Here is a 12,962-nt window from a genome sequence, read left to right as displayed (position 1 = left end):
CTAAAAATACAAAATTAGCCGAGGTGGTGGTGCATGCCTGTAATCTCAGCTACTCAGGAGGCTGAGGCAGGAGAATCACTTGAACCCGGGAGGCAGAGGTTGCGGTGAGCCGAGATTGCGCCACTGCACTCCAGCCTGGACAACAAGAACGAAACTCTGTCTCAAAAAAAAGAAAAAAAAAAAAGAAAGAAACAAAGAAAATTTTCCTTCAAATTAGACACTTTTTAATACTAAATGCTGGCAGTAGAATAATATTTGCAAAATTGTCCTAGTCTTCGAAGATAACTTTATCAGAGAAATGACTAAGTGAGCTCTTGTTAGCTCTTGTTATCTGCTTAGTTCAGAACACAAAGTATAAACTTAAAAACCTTCAGATTATGATGTATTGGAGTATCAATCCTCAGAAATATCACTTTTGCAGGCACGTAATACTACATTGAAGGGTAAAATTATTACAGATGGGACTCTCTCAGAGGAAGGTACCTAAGAGCCCAGTAAACACCATCCTAAATCCCGACCCACAGCTTGTCACCCAGACAGCTACGAAGGCAGGACACATATCGCAGTTCCATGGCTAAGTGTCATGATGTGGGCTGAGGCCATACATCATGTGAGCCTCCCACAAGACTCTCCCAAGCAGATGTACTGAATCTCTTTCTTTTAGGAAACATTTAATTATTGACACTTCTCAATGGGTATTGAGAAAGTGAACTCTTTAAATTTCTATGGTTGCTAAGAGACTGATATTTAGTGTTTGAAAATTTTCATCTATATCAGATATATTGTTTTTTTTCCATTGCAGACAGAACCCAGAGATCTGCTAAAAGGTGCCAAATGGAACTTTTATAAAGAGAAATAATACAGTGTCATATGTCTGATCTATTAAGGAACGTTTAGCACAGCAAATGAAGCATAGTTACTCTGGCTAATGACGATTATTTACTTGAATTTACTAATTGAATATTAAACAAGGAAAATATTTATGTACTGGGTAACATTTTTCTATTTATACTAAAGATAATATTGAATGTCATGTAATAAACATCTAATATTTTTCAGTTGTTTAATGAATTAAAACTTTATTTTCCTATAAAATTTGATTTAGAAAAAAATACTTTCAGGTTAATAATTCTGGAGAGTGGAGATGTGCTAAATGCATCATACTGCTTAGTTCCAGTGACTCACGCAATCTAATTGACTGAGAAGCAGGTATAGAAAGGGAGACTCCCGCCTTTCCTACGGGAAACATGTCCACGGGAAACTGGCACCCATGTCTGTTGTTCATGCTCCTGTCTGAGATGAAGTTGACTCGTGGCCACTGTGAGCCAGATTCTCCTTCCTGGGAATGTTGATTTGGATGGGGAAATACCAATCTATTCTCAGGGTTTGGGTGGAACTGTAACATGTGAATTGGCTGCTTAGAAGAAGTAGAGGATTAAAAAGTAGAGAAAGCCAGCCATCTTGCAAAAGAAGAGAAACAAAACCAAGAGGAAGAGGAAAGAGATGGAAAACCATGCTGAAAGCTTTTCAGCTCCTAGTTCCAGGCCCTTCCTGAGCTTTGACTACCTTTCTGCTCTTGAGTTCCACAAAACTCTGTGTTGTTGCAAGAATTCCTTTCCTGCTTGGGTTAGACTAAGTGGTTTCCTAAATCAGATTTGAAAACTTAGATGAAATGGACAAACTACAAGATTAATGTTTACTTCTAAAGCAGAGGCCAGAAGAAATAGCAAACATAAATAAATCTACACACTTTAAAAAATTGACTCAGTAATCAAATACCTGTGTCTTCATCATCATCACCATCACCACCAGATTCAGATGGTATTAGGAGAGTTCATAAGCAAGGTCTTATAACTCCAGTTTTCCACTTAACTGTCAACCATAGAGAAATTTATGCACATATATTCTGGCACACAAATATTGATTTGGGCATTACTTATGATAGCATTGTATCTTCTACCTCTAGGCCATCTGGTATATATTTTACGAAATACTATGCAGCTGTTATTACACACAAATACATGCAGGTTTTGTTATTTGTTTGGTTTAGGTCTTTGATGTATAACTACAGCCAATTGTCCATGTTGTGCTTCTCTCACTCAAAACCTAATAGAAATATACACAAGAACCAAATAGAACTTCTAGAGGTAAAAAAGTCAATATCTGAGATGAGAACTCACTAGATGGATTTAGCAGATTAAATACTACAGAAAAGTGTCACTCAGAGGGCAGAGGAAAAGGGGAGATGATAACAAAGCAGAGACGAAAAAGAAAAGAAATGACTGCACTAAAATAAAACATATAAAATTATCATATTAATTATTTTGTGTAAATTATATGTATATAAGCAACTAGAAATGTTTGAGTCAGAGGATTTGAAAAGTGAGGAAGATTGGAAGGGTAAATAATTTTTAAAGTAAATAAGTATTCCTTTAGCCCAAAGATCCCAGACCTGGGACTCTATCCCATAGAAATAAATTAAGTGAAAATATATGTACAATGATATTTGTTGCACGAACATTGCAAATGGCAAGAAATTGGAAATAATGTAGTGCCCTAATTAGAAAAATGGGTGAATAAATTATGATATTCTACTTTCATGAGATAGAATACAATGCAACCATCAAAAATAAATAGAGCTATACACTGCAGAAGACAAATCAGATAACCAAAAGAGATAAAAATGCATCATATATTTAAAAAAAATAAGCACAGAGAGGGAGGAAAAACACTAGAATCTCAGGGACCAATGGGAAAACATTAAACAATCTAATAGAAGTACATCTGGAGTCCCTGAATTAGAAAAGAGGTCAGAAATACACTTGAATAAATAAAGATTAATATTTTTCCAAATTGATGTAAACTATGAACACACAGGTAGAATAAGCTCACAAAAGCCCAGTCAAATAAGTACAAAGAAAGCCCTGCAAGCAGCCAGGGATTAGAGGGTGAGAAAACATGAACAGTGGAGACAAAGATAAGAATGATTACAGATTTCCTAAGAGAAACAATGAAAGCCAAAAGACAATGAAAACAATCTACAAAGTGTTGCAAAGAAAAAAAAAAAAGTCAACCTATAGTTCTATGTCCAGGGAAATAGTTGTCAAACATAAGGCAAACTTTTTTTTGAGTAAAGAAATCCAATTATCACAAGTAGATATGAACTACAATGTTAATAGGAAAAAAACTTCACAACTTTATGCTGAAATTAAGAAAAATCAGTTCAGAACTTGGATCTATAAAAAAAAAAGAGCACCCAAAATGATAAATGTGCAACTAAGTATTAAGATTATTTTTTCCACTTTTGAAATTTTTAGAAATAACTGATCATTTAATGCAAAAAGTAATACTGCATTATGAGGTTTATATGTGTAAATAAGATATATGACAATGGGAAATGGAATCACACTCTTATAAAAGTCTTGCATTATATACATTGAGATATAACATTTAAAGGTGTATTTCATTGAGTTAAAGTTGCATATTGTAAACACCAGACACCACTAAAATTATATATAATTATAAAGAGGTATAACTAGTAAGATGATAATTGTGATAAATTGAAATAATTTTATAATGTCAAAATAAAAAAATGCAAAAAAAGAAAGACAAAGAAGTAAAAAACAGATGGGACAAACAGCAACAGGTTGATTTAAATCAAATCATAGTAATAGTTACACTAAATATAAAAAATGTAAAAACATTAATTAAAAGGAAGAGACTATTAGATGATAGAAAAGCAATACTCTAATTATTCTGTCTGTAAGAAATAAGCTGTAAATATAAAGACAGAACCAGGTTAAAATAAAATGACAGAAAGGGGTATAAAATGCAAAAGCTAATCATAAGAAAGTTGAAGTGACTATCTTAGTATAGATAAAGTAGGCTTTAGGACAAGAAATATTATAATATATAGAAAGACATACAGAATATATTTTATTATAATAAAAAGCTGAATAAAATGTAAACTAAAAATGCAACGTGTAAAACTTTGCAGGCTTCAGCTAAAGCAGTTCTTAAAACAAAATGCATAGCATTAGATGCTTTGTTTGAAAAATGGGAAAAGTCTAAATTCAGTAGCCTAAACCTCTACCTTAAGAAACTGACAAAAATGAATATCGAAGCAAACTCAAAATAAGAGGAGAAAATAATAAAAGTCAGATCTGCCATTAATAAAATAAAAATGGAAAAACAATAAAATCAAAAGGTCATTCTTTGAAAGGATCAATAAAATTTATATACTTTTAGTTGACTGAACAAGAAAAAGAGAAGAACAGATATAAATTGCCACTACCGGGAGTCAATGAATACATACCACCACAGATCCTAGAGGCATAAAAAGGTTATGAGGAAGGATTATAAAGAGACAGACTTATGCAAATATATTCAACCACTTAGATACAGTGGGGAAACTTTTTAAAGATACCACAGATAAGAAAAAAAATTAAGTCTGAATAGCTCTGTATCTATCTAAAAAAAAAAAATTTAAAAACCTTCCTACAAAGAAAACTCCAGGCTCATATGACTTCAGTAGTAAATTCTATCAATCATTTAAGGAATAAATAATAATATACATTTTATTTTTAGAAAATAGAGAAGTTTCCTAATTTATTTTATGAGGCCAAACTACCTTGATACCAAATTACCAAAACCGGACGAAAATATCTCAAGAAACATACAGAACAATAGCTATCATTGAATATGCAAATTCTTTTATAAAATATTAGCAAATTAAACCTAGCCATAAAAATAAAATATATTGTGACTGAATAGAGTTCATCCCCAAAATTTGGGATTAATTAACATTCAAAAATTGATTAACATGATTCACCTTGTTAACAAATAAAGAAGAAAAACTACCTGATTACCCGAATTTACGGAAGAAAAAAAGAGAAAAGCATTTGACAAAATTGAAGCTCTCAACAAAATAAGGGGAGAAAGGGACATCCTCAATCCAATAAAGAACATATACAGTCAGTCTACAATTAACAACATATTTAATGATGAAAAACAATGCTTTCCTCCCTATAATCAGGGGCAAGGCAACGTCTGCTCCCACCACTTCTTCTCAGTATTGTCCTGGGGCTTCTATCCAGTGCAATACGGCACGAAAAAGAAGCAAAAGTCATACACATTGCAAAGAAAGAAATAAAATTGCCTTTATTTGTACATAACATAATCTCTGGATGTAGAAAATTCTAAAGAATCTACAAAAGCTGCTAGAATTAACTGACTAATGTATCAAGGTCATATAACAAAAGGTCAACATATAATAGTTAATGATATTTCTCTCTGCTAGCAATGAGCAATTGGAAAATGAATTTTTTAAATGTCCATTATCAACAGCATCAAAACCTATGTAAGAATAAAAATGTCAAAATATGTGCCATATTATATGCTAAACTACAGCATATTTCTGGGAGAAATTAAATAAATCTAAGTAAATGGCAAGAAATATCATGTTCATTGATGGGAAGACTCAATATTGTGATATCAATTTTCCCCCAATTAATCAATAGAGTCATTGAAATCAAAATCCCAACAGACATTTTAGTAGAAAATGACCAGATTATTCTAAAACTTCTATGAAAATGCAGAGAATCTGGAAGAGCCAACACAGCTAGGGCAAAGCTGACGAACTTACACCAGCTGACTTCCATGTCTGCCTCAGTAACAAAGTCAATGTGATACCCACTTTGAAAGACACATGCAGATCAATGGAATAAAGTTAATAGCCTACAAATCGATGTGCACTTCAGGGTTCAGTTGATTTTCCAGTCAAGTTAATGGGGAAAAGATAATCTTTTTAACAAATAGTACTAGAACAACTGGATATCAGCTAAAGCACAAAAACAACAAAAGCAAAACAAACAAACCAGCACCTGTCAGACACACACCAAAAAAACTTGAAACGAGTCATAGGCCTAAATCTAAAATTATAAACTACAAAACTTCTGGAAGAAATGAGGAGAAAATCTTTGTGACATAGAGGCTAGCATAAATTTCCTGCATATGATGCAAAAAGCTAAATCCCAAATTAAAAAAAAAAACTGATAATTTAAACTTCAACAAAATAGAAAACTTCTCTTCTTAGACTTTTTTTTAAATGAGATAAGCCATATATTGGTGGAAATATTCATAATACATATTTCAGACCAAGGTCCGGCACCCAAAATATGTAAAGAACTCTCATAACTTAAGAATATATTGAAAAACTAGATTGTTTCAAAATGTTGGCAAGTATTTCAACATGTCATTTATAAACAAAAGATACATAAATGACCAATAAGCACATGAGAAAAATGTTTGCCATGTTGTCAGAGAAATGCATATTAAAATCTCAAGAAGATATTAGCACAAAACCACTGGACTAGCTAAAGTTACAAAGCTGAAAAATATAACGAGTAGCAAGTGTTGGTACGAATGCTACACCTCACTGGTGGAAATGTCAAGTGAGACAGCCCTTTGGCAAGCAGTTTGGAAGGTTCTTACAAAGTCACACATACACTAAGCATATGGCATGGTGCTTGTACACCTACGTATTTGCCTAAGATAAATGAAAACATAATCCAACAAAAGCTTGCATGTGAATGTTCATAGCAATTTTACTCAACAGCCCCCACTAAATCACCACATCGAAAGTGACGCCTTAATAATGATGCTTGAAAAAAATTGTATTTTTGAATATAATTAGAGAGAGGTTGGAAAGTAACTGAGAAAACATGATCAATTAAAAACAATGACATTTATGAGGAAAGAATAAAATGGGAAATATAATATCTAGAAATAAACTATTTGGCAGAAAAGTAAAGCAGATCAGTACTCATAATAAATATGAGTTCTGTTCATGTAGCCAAAGAGAGAATCTTACAAATTGGGTTTAAAACATCCAATTATGCACCAACAGAAGAGATGCACCAAGGCACAACTTTCATACAGAGGTTGAAAAGAATGGGATGGGAAATGGATGCCAATCCAATGCTAATAAAAAGCTAGCAACTGGAGGTATTGACAGAAAGTAAATTAGAAGTCAGGGTGAAAATAACAAAGAGACAAAACGGGTTATTTATACAATAAAAGGAATAATGCATTAAGAAGACATGTCAGTCATAAACTTTTCTGCACATAACAACTTAAAAACACACAATGTACATAAAGTAGAAACTTCTCAGTCATTGTAAGAGACAGTAACTTAAAATTCAGAAACTAACAGATTAAATAGAAAGAAAGTAGAAAAGTTAAATACCTATACGTAATAAGCTTAGTCTAATTCGCCTTTCAATATTGAACTTGAACAATTAGAGGATTTGTTTTAAGTGTTCAACAGGGACAGGGACCGGCTTCCAAGCCCACTCACCTGGCTGTTGACCAGCCTCACTCTCACCACGTGAGCCTGTACACAAGGTCGCCTCATGACCTCAGGTCACTGGTCTCAGGGAAACCTTGGCAGCTAATTTTCCCCAGATCAGTGACTGGAGGATAATGAGAGAAAGGAGACTCAAGGTGGAAAATCAGAATCTTTTAATACTTAATGTTGGAAGTGACATTCCATCATTTCTGACATGTTCTGTTCATTAGCAATTAGTGAAGTCCACTCTCACAGCTGACATGTATATATGTATACATACGCCTTACATGTCTACAGGTGCACATACCTGTGGATGCAGGCCTTACACATCTATAGGTGCACACATATGTTTACACAGGATTTACATGTTTATAGATACACACGAGTGTATATACAGGCATACTTCAGAGCTGAGTGGTTCCAGACCACTGTAATAAAGCAAGTCACACAAATTTTTGATTTTCCCAATGCATATAAAAAGCTGTATTTGGAGGTGCTGGAAATGTCTGGGTGCTTCTTGCTCTGCTGCGTTAACTCTCGAGTATTTAGCGATGGGGCAGCAGGAGGTGTGGACGCTCATGTCGAGGTTTAATGCATTCAAAAGGATTAATACCATACTGCACCATTTGAGAAAGTCCAAGCACACAGATGCAGCAGAAGACGTGCTAGTGGAAAAAACAAACAAACAAACAAACAAAAAAGGGTGTGCAGGAATCCTAATACTAAACAGACCAAAGTTCCTAAATGCACTGACTCTTAATAGGATTTGGCAGATTTATCCACAACTAGAGAAGTGGGAGCAAGAACCTGAAACTTTCCTGATCGTTATAAAGGGAGCTGGAGGAACGGCTTTCTGTGCTGAGGGTGATCTCAGAGTGATCTCGGAAGCTGAAAAGGCAAAACAGAAGATAGCTCTAGTTTTCTTCAGAGAAGAATCTATGCTGAATAATGCTTTTGGTTCTTGCTACACACCTTATGTTACAGTTATTCATGGAACTACAATGGATGGGGGAGTTGGTCTCTCAGTCCATGGGCAGCTTCGAGTGGGTACAAAAAGTGTCTTTTTGCCACGCCAGAAACGGCAGTAGGACTATTCTCTGATGTGAGTGGAGGTTATTTCTTGCCACGACTTCAAGGAAAACTTGGTTACTCCTTTGCATTAATAGGATTCAGATTAAAATGAAGATGTGTACAGAGCAGGAATTGCTACACACTCTGTAGATTCTGAGAAGTTGGGCATGTTAGAGGAAGATTTGTTAGCCTTGAAATATCCTTCAAAAGAAAATATTGCAGCTGTCTTAGAAAATTACCATACGGAGTCTAAGATTGATCGAGACAAGCCTTTTATACTTGAGGAACACATGGGCAAAATAAACAGTTGCTTTTCAGCCAATACTGTGGGACAAATTATTGAAAACTTACAGCAAGATGGTTCATCTTTTGCCCTAGAGCAATTGAAGGTAATTAATAGAATGTCTCCATCATCTCTAAAGATCACACAAAGGTAACTCATGGAGGGGTCTTCAAAGACCTTGCAAGAAGTACTAACTATGGAGTATTGGCTAAGTCGAGCTTGCATGGGAGGTCATGATTTTTATGAAGGCGTTAGGGCTGTTGTAACTGATAAAGACCGGAGTCCAAAATGGAAACCAGCTGATCTAAAACAAGTTACTGATGAAGATTTGAATAATCACTTTAAATCTTTGTGAAGCAATGATTTGAAATTTTGAGGTGACAGGCTTTCCAGGTATATTCTGTACCATGGGTTGGCAATTTACAGTACATAGGCCAAATCCAGCCTGCTGCCTATTTTTATATGCACTGCAAACTAAGAATGTTTCCACATTGCTAAATGGTTGGGAAAAGAAATCAAAGACTAATATTTCATGACATGAAAATTATATGAAATATCAGAGTTCACAAATAAAGCTTTGTTGGAACTAGCTATAAAAAAAGTTATGTTTATCCTGGCTGGGTGTGGTGGCTCATGCCTGTAATCCCAGCACTTTGGGAGGCCAAGGCGGGCAGATCACAAGGTCAGGAGATGGAGACCATCCGGCTAACACAGTGAAACCCTGTCTCAACTAAAAAGACAAAAAAATTAGCCGGGTGTGGTGGCAAGCACCTGTAGTCCCAGCTACTCAGGAGGCTGAGGCAGGAGAATGGCGTGAACATGGGAAGCGGAGCTTGCAGTGAGCCGAGACTGTGCCACTGCACTCCAGCCTGGGTGACAGAGCAAGACTCTGTTTCAAAAAAAAAAAAGTTATATTTATCCTTTACAGTAGTCTATTAAGTGTGCAATAGCATTATGTCTAAAAAGCAGTGTGTATAACTTAATTTAAAATACTTTATTGGTAAAAAATGCTAAGGATGATCTGAGCCTTCAAGGAGTCCTCATCTTTTTGCTGACGGATTGTCTTGCCTCAATGTCAGTGGCTGCTGCTTGATTAGAGTGGTGGTTGCTGAAAGTTGAAGTGACTGTAGCAATTTCTTAAAATAATACAAGAATGGAGTTTACCCCATTGGTTATATCTTCCTTTCATGAAAGATTTCTATGTAGTATGTAATGCCATTTGATAGCATTTTACCCACAGTAGAACTTCCTTCAAAATTGGAGTGTTTCCTCTCTGCTGCTTTATCAGCTAAGTTTAGGTAATTTCTAAATCCTTTGTTATTTCGACAATGTTCACAGCATCTTCACCAGGAAGATACTCCATCTCAAGAAACCACTTTCTTTGCTCATCCATAAGAAGGAATTCCTCATGTGTTCTCTCATGAGATTGTAGCAATCAAGTTCCATCTTCAGGCTCCACTTCTAATTCTAGTTATCTTGCTGTTTCTACCACATCTGCAGTTACTCCCTCCACTGAAGTCTTGATGCCTTCAAAGTCATCCATGAAGGTGGTAATAAACTTCTTCTAAACTCCTGTTAATGTTGATATTTTGACCTCTTCCTACAAATCATGAATGTTCTTAGCAGCATCTAATATGGTGAATTGTTTCCAGAAGATTTTCAACTTATTTTGCCCAGATGCATCAAGTGGAATCACTGTCTATGGCAGCTAGAGCCCTACAGAATGTATTCTCAAATATTAAGACTTGAAAGTCAAAATGACTCCTTGATCCTTGGGCTGCAGAATGGATCTGGTAATAGACATGAAGACAACATTCATCTCCTTGTACATCTGCATCAGAGCTCTTGGGTGGAAACCAGGTGAGTTGTTAATGAGCAGTAGTATTTTGGAAGAGATCTTTTTTTTCTGAGAAGTAGGTCTCAACAATGGGCTTAAAATATTCAGGAAACCATGCTGTAAACAGATGTGCTATTATCCAGGCTTTGTTGTTTCAACTATAGAACGTAGGCAGAGTAGATTTAGCATCACTCTTAAGGGCTCTAGGACTTTCAGAAAGGTAAATGAGCATTGGCTTCAACTGAAAGTCACCAGCTCCACCAGCTCCTAACAAGAGAGTTGGCCTGTCCTTTGAAGCTTTGAAGCCAGGCATTGACTTTTCTCAAGGTACGAAAGTCCTAGGTGGCATCTTCTTGCAATGGAAGGCTGTTTCATCTGCACTGAAAATCTGTTGTTTCGTGTAGTCACCTTCATGAACGATCTTAGGTAGATCTGCTGCATAACTTGCTGCAGCTCCTCCATCAGCTCTTGCTGCTTCACCTTGATACTTTCATGTTATGGAGATGTCTTTTTTCCTTAAACCTCATGAACCCACCTCTGCTAGCTCCTGACTTTTTTTTTTTTTTTTTTTTTCAGTTTCCTTCCCTCTCTCAAGCTTCATAGAATTGAATAGAATTAAGACCTTTCTCTGGATTGGGTTTTGGCTTAAGGGAATTGTGTGTCTGGTTTGATCTTATCTAGAGCATTTAAACTCTCTTCCTATCAACAATATGCCTGTTTCACTCACAATTCTTGTTTTCACTAAAGCAGCACTTTTAGTTTCCCTCAAAACTGTTTTCTTTGCATTCACAATTTGGCTGACTCTTTCGTACAAGAGGCCTAGCTTTTGGCCTATCTTGGCTTTTGACATGTCTTCCTTACTCAGCTTAATCATTCTTAGATTTTGATTTAAAGTGAGAGACGTGCAACTCTTCCTTTCACTTGAACACTTAAAGGCCATTGTAGAGTTATTAATTGGCCTAATTTCAATATTGCCATGATTCAGAGAATAGGGAGGCCTGAGAAGAGGAAGAGAGTTGGGGAACAACTAGGTAATGGGGCAGCCAGAACACAAACAATGGTTATTGATTAAGTTCTCAGTCCTATATGGGTGTGATTCCTGGTGCCCCAAAACAATTACAAGGGTGACATCAAAGATCACTGATCACAGACCACCAAAACAGCTGTAATAACAAAAAGTTTAAAATATTCTGAGAATTTCCAAAATGTGACAGAGACAGGAAGTGAGGATGTGCATGTGCACCTGTAGACATACAAGGCCTAAATGCATGTGCACCTGTGGACATACACGGCCTGTGTGCATGTGCACTTGTAGACATACAAGGCCTGTGTGCATGTGTGTGTGTACCTGTAGACATACAAGGCCTAAATGCATGTGCACCTGTAGACATACAAGGCCTGCGTGCATGTGTGTGCACCTGTAGACATACAAGGCCTAAATGCTTGTGCAGTTGTAGACATACAACACATGGTCTGTGTTCATGTGCTCTTGTAGACATACAACGCCTGTATGCATATGTGTGTGCACCTGTAGACATACAAGGCCTGTGTGCATGCATGTACACCTGTAGACATTCAAGGCCTTGGTGGATATGTGGGTGCACCTGCAGACATCACTCATGGGCACCTGTAGACACGTAACGCTTATATATGTGAGCTGCACCTTTTTTTTATGGTGTTTCACTTTATCACACTTCACAAAGAATGTTGTTTTTTTGTTTTGTTTTAAATAAATTGAGGATTTGTGGCAACTCTGCATCAAACAAGTCTATTGAAGCAATGTCTGTCTACATACATTATATGTCTATAGGTGCACATGTCTACAGGTGCTCATGCATGTCTACAGGTGCTCATGCATGCACACAAGCCATGCATATCTATAGGTGTGCATGCATGTGTACCTAGGTCTAATTTGTTTATAGGTGCACAAACATGTATACATGTCAGTAATTGTATAAACATGCATATAAATACTTAGAGAGCGCTCTGGGGATTTCCCTGGGGAGGGGAAATAAGATTGGGTTAGCGGTCTATAGAGGGTCAAATGGTGACCCCCAAAAATATTCCATATCCTAAACCCCAGCCCCCATGAATGTGATCTTATTTCAAAAAAGGGTCTTTGCAGATGGAATTAGGTAAAATAGCTTGAGACGAAGTCATCCTGCATTATCTGTGTGAGTCCTAAATCCAATGGCAGTCATCCTAACAAGAGACAAAAGAGAAGACAGGAGCAGAGGGAAAGCCATGTGAAGAGAGAGGCAGAGACTGGAGTGATGTGGCCACAAGCCAAGGAACCCCAGGATTGCCGGCCAGCTTGGGACACAGAAGATAAGGGGAGAAGACTTCTCCCCTGAGCCTCCAGAGGGAGCCAGTCCTGCCAGCACCCTGACTTAGGACATCAGGCCTCCAGAACTATGAGAGAA

The 12,962-nt window shown here is 36.4% G+C and overlaps 1 pseudogene; it reads left to right on the top strand.

The window, feature by feature from the left end:
- Positions 1–7,899: 7,899 nt before the first annotated feature.
- Positions 7,900–9,078, top strand: LOC696182 (3-hydroxyisobutyryl-CoA hydrolase, mitochondrial pseudogene; annotated as a pseudogene).
- The last annotated feature ends 3,884 nt before the right edge of the window (positions 9,079–12,962 follow it).

Source organism: Macaca mulatta, chromosome 6, assembly GCF_049350105.2.
Source record: "Macaca mulatta isolate MMU2019108-1 chromosome 6, T2T-MMU8v2.0, whole genome shotgun sequence".
In the NCBI taxonomy this organism is placed as follows: domain Eukaryota; kingdom Metazoa; phylum Chordata; class Mammalia; order Primates; family Cercopithecidae; genus Macaca; species Macaca mulatta.
This window is presented reverse-complemented; position numbering and strand designations above follow the sequence as displayed.